Genomic DNA, 6,685 nt, shown 5'->3' with positions numbered 1-6,685 from the left:
CTACCATGAATCTTAAATGCTTTAATGAAAAGTTTTACAACCTGCTAAATAGTCTTAATTTTGGCATATATGAGCACATTCCCAAAATTAAACATATTTAAAACATTAAAATTTTAACAAACCTTAACACTTTCTATAGTGTTCATTATGACAGGTTCCTTGTACAGAATAATTGAATTCCTCCTCGTACACATCCGTTGAACAACAAATGTCTGGAATTATTTTGTTTTTGACATGTCAATCTTGACTTTATTCTTAAATGTGTTCTTATGTAAGAAATACATGGTTCTAAAATTTCACGACAATTCTTTTGAATTTAATTTTTGTGGAATTGTCTAGTTTAAGAAAATCAATTACTCTTTATATATAAAATTGTTCTGTGCTCAATTCAGTAGCACATACACTAACAATGGAACAATAAAGAGAAGAATAGCCCCTGACTGAGGATGACACTCAACTTTGTGAAGCATTCCAGATTTTTAAAAGAACAGATTTCCTGATGGGATGTGGACAGAAGGTAACCTTAATGCCTTGTTGTTGGGAGTTTAAACTTGTTCGACGACCTTGGAAAGTAGTATGGAGGTTCCTCAAAAGACTACAGAGAGCGCCCCTAAGACCCAGCAATCCCATTTTGGGCATTCACCCAAATGATCAAAAACAAGACCATAGTAAAACTACCAGCAAAACTATGTTCCTTTCAGCATTATTTACCATAGCTAAGATACATAACCAAACCCGATGCCCCACAGTAAACGAATGGATCAAGAAAATGTGTGTGTGTGTGTGTGTGTGTGTGTGTGTGTGTGTGTGTGTGTGTGTGTGTGTGTGTGTGTGTGTGTGTACTGGAATTCTATGCCTCCATCAGAAAGAATGACATCACCCAGTTTGTTAGGAAATGGAAAGACTTGGAAAAAATTATATTAAGTAAATTATTCCAGGCCCAAAGAAGTGAAGTTAGCCAGGCTCAAAAAAACATACATCCCATGTTTTCCTTATTTGCAATAACTAGTATGTGTCTGAGACAAGCAGAAAAGGTCAGATAAGTCGATGTTAGGGGAATGAACCGTAAGATAAATATTCAAAAAATTTTTTGTTTTTTGTTTTTTTCCTTTCATGCAATTTTTTCTAACATATTTATAAGACGATTTCTATGTTGCTTTGTATGTCCCTCCCCCAAGGTATAACCCATGCTTTCACTGCATTTGATGTTGGTATAATTTGTGGAGGGGAAGGAAAAAAACCAATTCGTTTAACTCGGGATACAGGTGGACCCATTGCAACAATGATATGTACAAGACATTATGTCAAAAAATGAACTTTAATACTTTGAGGGGAAGAGGACCAGGTTGGGGAAGTGGGAGAGTATGGTAAGGGATGGGAAGGGGAAACAAAGAGGAAGCAACAATGCTTGGTAAGAAATGTACTCGTTATCTTGCCCATGTAATTGTAAATCCTCTGTCAGTATTCTCAAAAAAAAAAAAAAAAAGAAATGCACTCAGTAACTAGCCCATGTAATTGTAACCCCTCTGTATGGTATTTTCACAATTAAAAAAAGAAACATAGGTCCTATGGTATCCCTTATTTGCAATAACTAATGTATCTCTGGGATAAGCAAAGAAGGTATGGTAAGGCAAAAAAAAAAAAAAAAAAAGGAGGAGGCAACAATGCTTGATAAGAAATGTACGCATTACCTTTTCCATGTAATTGTAACTCCTCTGTATGGTATTTTCACAATTAAAAAAAGAAAAAGTCAAAACATGTGCATATGACTAGATAATATGATGTTAAGGTAAATGAACCCCAAGATAGGGACACAAGTGGTTTTTTATTTCTTTCTGTTGTTTCTAATATATTTATAACGTACGATGTGATTTATTTTTATGTGCATCCCCCACAGTTAAACCCCTGTTTTCACTGTATCTGATGTTGGTGCACCTCCATCTTGTATATACACTTCTCTAATTTGGGGATGGAAAGGGAAAAAACAAAATTCTTAAATAAGGATACAGTATGACCCATTGCAACAATGTGATGCACAAGACAGTATGTTGAAAAATGAACTTTACAATTTAGGCGGGTGGGGGGAGGGCAGCGTACTTGTGGAGGTGGGAGGGAAGGGATGGTGGGGGAAAACAAAGGAGGATGTAACAGTGCTTGATAGGAAATGTATTCGTTACTTTTTTCATGTAACTGTAACCACTCTGTACAGTACTTTTACAATATAAAACATAAAAATGTTCTGGGATGGAAGAGAATATATCCCCTATTTTACCCATATAATATCGTTAACAAAGAAATTAATGCAAAACACTGATATGAAGATATTTTGAATAAATGTGTGTGTGTGTTTGGGTATGTGCATGCCTGCGCATTTTCATTCTCAGAGTTTGAATTCAGTGCATCAAGGTCTTGCTAGGCCATTCCTCTCTAGATTGATGAGGTACTATATAAGCTACATCTCCATTCTTGTCTCTTTGCTAGTTCATTAATTTTTTTAAAAAAATAATCTCATGAATATTTTTTGTCCTGATTGGCTTCCAACGGTTATCCACGGATCTCAGTTTCTTGAGCAGATACCCGAGTGGACAGGATTACAGGTGTGACCAAGAAGCACAAGGTTTTCAGAATAATTTAAAAAGTAGAAGAAAATTTACTTCATGGAGGCTTGTTTATCATCTTCTGCTTTTAAAGCATTTTGGAGTGATTATATGTGAATTTATTTCATTTTTGGATTCTTAAAAGACAGTAAGTCCTTTTTTTGTTTTTGTTTTTGTTTTGGTCATGCAGCTTGAACTCTGGGCTTGGGCGTTGTCCGTGCGCCTTTCAGCTGAAGGCGAGTGCTCTACTCCTTGAGCCACAGTGCCATTTCTGCTTTCTTAGTGGTTTATTGGAGATAAGAGTCTCACAGACTTTCCAGCCTGGGATGGCTTTGAAGCGCAATCCTCAGATCTCAGCTCCTTCTGTAGCCAGGATTATATGGTGGCGTGAGCCACCAGCTACCGTCTATTTTTAGTACTGTTAAAAACGTATACTGGAACTGTGGAACAGAAGAAATTTGTCTCTCTTTAGACCTCAATTACCAACACAGTCTGTGTTGAAGACAAAATGTGACAGAAAACAATTACTGTGGGCAATAATTGCTGTTATTTCTTGGACAACATGAATATTGAATTGAGAGTGTAAGGGAATGGAGAGGATTTTACCTACTTTTTATTGCTAATTTTTGGAAATTTTGACTCATTCACTTCCCCACTATGTGTCTTTGGGCCATGCACTCAGTGCCTATAATTACAATATTTCCTAACACTAAAATGGTAATAATATTAGAATTATAGCAAATGTTTTCTTAAGAATTAAGAGAAATAAAACTTGTGAAATACTCAAAATAAACTTCTAGGAATGAGCTTACAATTACATGGGCAAGATAATGAGTATATTTCTTATCAAGCATTGTTGCCTCCTTCTTTGCGTCCTGTTCCCATCCTTTCCCATCTCCCCCCACAGCCCCCCATCCCATCAACCACTACCACCCCCCGCCAAAGATGTAAAGTTCGTTTTTCGACATAAGGACTTGTACATCTTATTATTGCAATGAGTCCACCTATTTAAATGATTTGTTTTTTCCCTTCCCCTCCAAAAATTATAACAACATCAAATACAGTGAAAGCATGGGTTTTACCATGGGGGACGGACACACAAATCAACAAAGAAATCATCTTATAAGTGTTAGAAACAATTGCAATAAAGAAAAAATAAATAATTGAGTATTTATCTTGGGGTTCATTTCACCTAACATCAACTTATCTGACCTTTTCTGCTTGTCTCAGATATATACTAGTTATTGCAAATAAGGGAAACCAAGGGACCTATGTTTTTTGGGCCTGGCTTAATTCACTTAATGTAATTTTTTCCAAGACTTTCCATTTCCTAACAAATAGGACAATGTCATTCTTTCTGATGGAGGGCTAGAATTCCATTGTGTATATATATATATCTCATTTTCTTCATTCTTTCATCTAGTGAGGGGCATTTGGGTTTGTTCCATATCTTAGCCATGGTAAATAATGCTGCAATAAACATAGTTGTGCTGGTAATGGACAAGGGTCTCATATCCAAAATATACCTGGAACTCAAAAAAATTAAATCCCCCAATAACAGATCCTCAAAGAAACAACTGCCCAATAAATAAGTGAGCTAAATACTTAAAGAGAAACTTCTCTGAAGAGGAGAGGAGGATGGTCAATAGACACATGAAGAAATGCTCAACCTCTCTAGCCATAAAAGAAATGCAAATCAAAACAACATTGAGATACCATATCACCCCAGTTAGAATGGCTATAATCAAGAATTCTAACAACAACAGATGATGGAGGGGATGTGGACAGAAGGGAACCTTAATGCATTATTTTTGGGAGTGTAAACTTGGTCAACAGCTCTGGAAATTAGTATGGAGGTTCCTCCAAAGACTACACATAGAGCTCCTCTATGATCCAACAATACCACTTTGGGACATTTACCCAAATGATCACAAGCAAGCCAGCAGTTTGATAAAATACTAAATAGAATGCAATAAGTATTACAAAAGCCATTACATGTAATGAGAAACCAGAAGGAATGTTCTCTATTGACCATGCTCTGCTTCAAAGGCAGCCAGGTGGATAAATTCTCATGCTGTAAATCAAACTGGTTTTATTATGTCTTGGCAGTATAAAAACATAAGGGACAGAATAATGAAAAGGAATGTTGTAGACTGAGGTGAACTCCATATGAAAATGTGCAAAACTGATGAAAACGTAAAAGTCTCTGAGTAGTATATTGTGTTTTACATCATTTAAGTTAAATTGCAAAAATAGGGAATACCTAAAGGAATGAATTCTCTTTTTGATAGCCAATCAAAGGTCCTTAGAAGATTGAACTCATTCCTCATTCTTGTAGAGGCATCATCAGATGAGAGGAACTCTATTTTTTTTTTTGCTTCTTTCCATTTATACTTCAGTTTGAAATCTGAACTACATGAGACTGAAAGAAACCTAGAAATATTATACACACAGGCTTTGGAAAAAGCCATGAAAGAAAAATAAATAAAATACATATAGCCTTGTAAAAGGTCTAACTAAATTTATTTATATAGTCTTAAGTGAAAACAGAAAATGATTTAAACAATATAATATTACTGAAAATTGAAAAATGTTAAGAGTTGCTTAATTTTTTCCTTTCTAATATATTGAATTAAGTATTGATTTTATATAGAGAGATTAAAGATGAGATTAACAAGAAACGTATACAAATCAACAAAATTTCTGAATAGAAATGTTTTCCAAAAAGCCCTGAAAAGCGTCAGTGTGTTTACAAAGTAGTGTTTAATACCACTTCTATGCTGGGTTAATGCTTTGTGAACAGAAGTCATTAGAGAATTGCAATTGAAAGTTACTGTGACACTAATTCATAACTATTATAACTCTTATCAGAAAAATCAAAGGAACCAGGTGTGGTGGAAAAGGCTTGTAATTCCAAGCATTTAGCAGTTTGGAGTAAGAGGATTTGAGTCTAAGGCCAGTCTGTGGTTCTGCACATAGTAAAATTCTGCCCTTAAAAAATTCAAAATGTAATAATGTTGGTGAGAGTGTGAGAAAAGGAAATTTTCTACACTCTTGGTCAAAATACAGGTTAGTATTCTCATTGTAGAAAGTACTTTGCAGTTTTCTAAAGAAATGCAAAGTTGAAATATCATCTGACACACCAATCATTTGATTATTTCTCTCTGGGTTACTTGTAAGTATATCTGTAGATGTTTGTTATTCACATTTTTCACAACAGCCGCCCAGATAATAAATAGAAGTTAAGTATTCAACGACAGACTAATAAAGCAACTGTGGTGCATGCACAAATATATTTTTCTGTTTCATCTTTAAAATAACAAGAGATTTCTCCAATTAGGCATAACTTACAATGACCTGAAAGATGTATTCTAAATGAAGAAAAATGTTGTCTTCTGATAGTTGTAAAGCTATACACACACACACACACACACACACACACACACACACACACACACACAAACACACACACACACACACACACACACATACACCAACCTCAATCATTAAGAGAGAAATTTATTTAAAAGTAAAGCAAACTGGAATTGGTGGGGCATTTAGGTCACAATGTAGAAGATAGTAAATATACAGGATGACCAAGTATTTTAATGTACAACATGAGGATACAAAGGACAAAACGGGCCTTACATAGGAATGAAGCTAAATGAGTAGGAGTTGTTCTTCCTAGTAGGTGCTGCTTTTTTAGATGTTCTTCCTTCTGTAATGGATGTCATGAACGTAATTCTTTAAATATACCTGCCTGATTGTAGAAATAATAACAAAAAATGTAGCAATAATGTTGTATGCTCAACATAGAACAAAATGTCAAATTAAAATACATGAGATTATCCTAGATGTAAACTAATAATTACAAATAAGGGAAACAATGGGACCTATGTTTCTTTAAGTCTGGGTTACTTCACTTAATATGATTTTTCCCCAAGATCTTCCATATCATTACAAATGAGGTGGTATCATTCTTTCTGATGGAAGCTTAGTATTCCATGTGTGTGTGTATGTGTGTGTATGTGTGTGTGTGTGACATTCTCTTGATCCATTTATCTACTGAGGTGCATCTGGGTTGATTC

General features: G+C 35.0%; 1 non-coding gene across 1 annotated transcript; it reads left to right on the top strand.

Annotated features, from left to right (window-relative positions):
- The first annotated feature begins 379 nt into the window (after positions 1–379).
- LOC122120711 lies at positions 380–481 on the top strand. The gene has a single exon (XR_006149781.1). It is a non-coding gene; the product is annotated as a U6 spliceosomal RNA (small nuclear RNA).
- The last annotated feature ends 6,204 nt before the right edge of the window (positions 482–6,685 follow it).

This window comes from Dipodomys spectabilis, unplaced genomic scaffold (assembly GCF_019054845.1).
Source record: "Dipodomys spectabilis isolate Male_0828 unplaced genomic scaffold, ASM1905484v1 ptg000177l, whole genome shotgun sequence".
Taxonomy (NCBI): domain Eukaryota; kingdom Metazoa; phylum Chordata; class Mammalia; order Rodentia; family Heteromyidae; genus Dipodomys; species Dipodomys spectabilis.
Note: the sequence above shows the minus strand (reverse complement) of the source record. Positions and strands in the feature narration are given on the sequence as shown.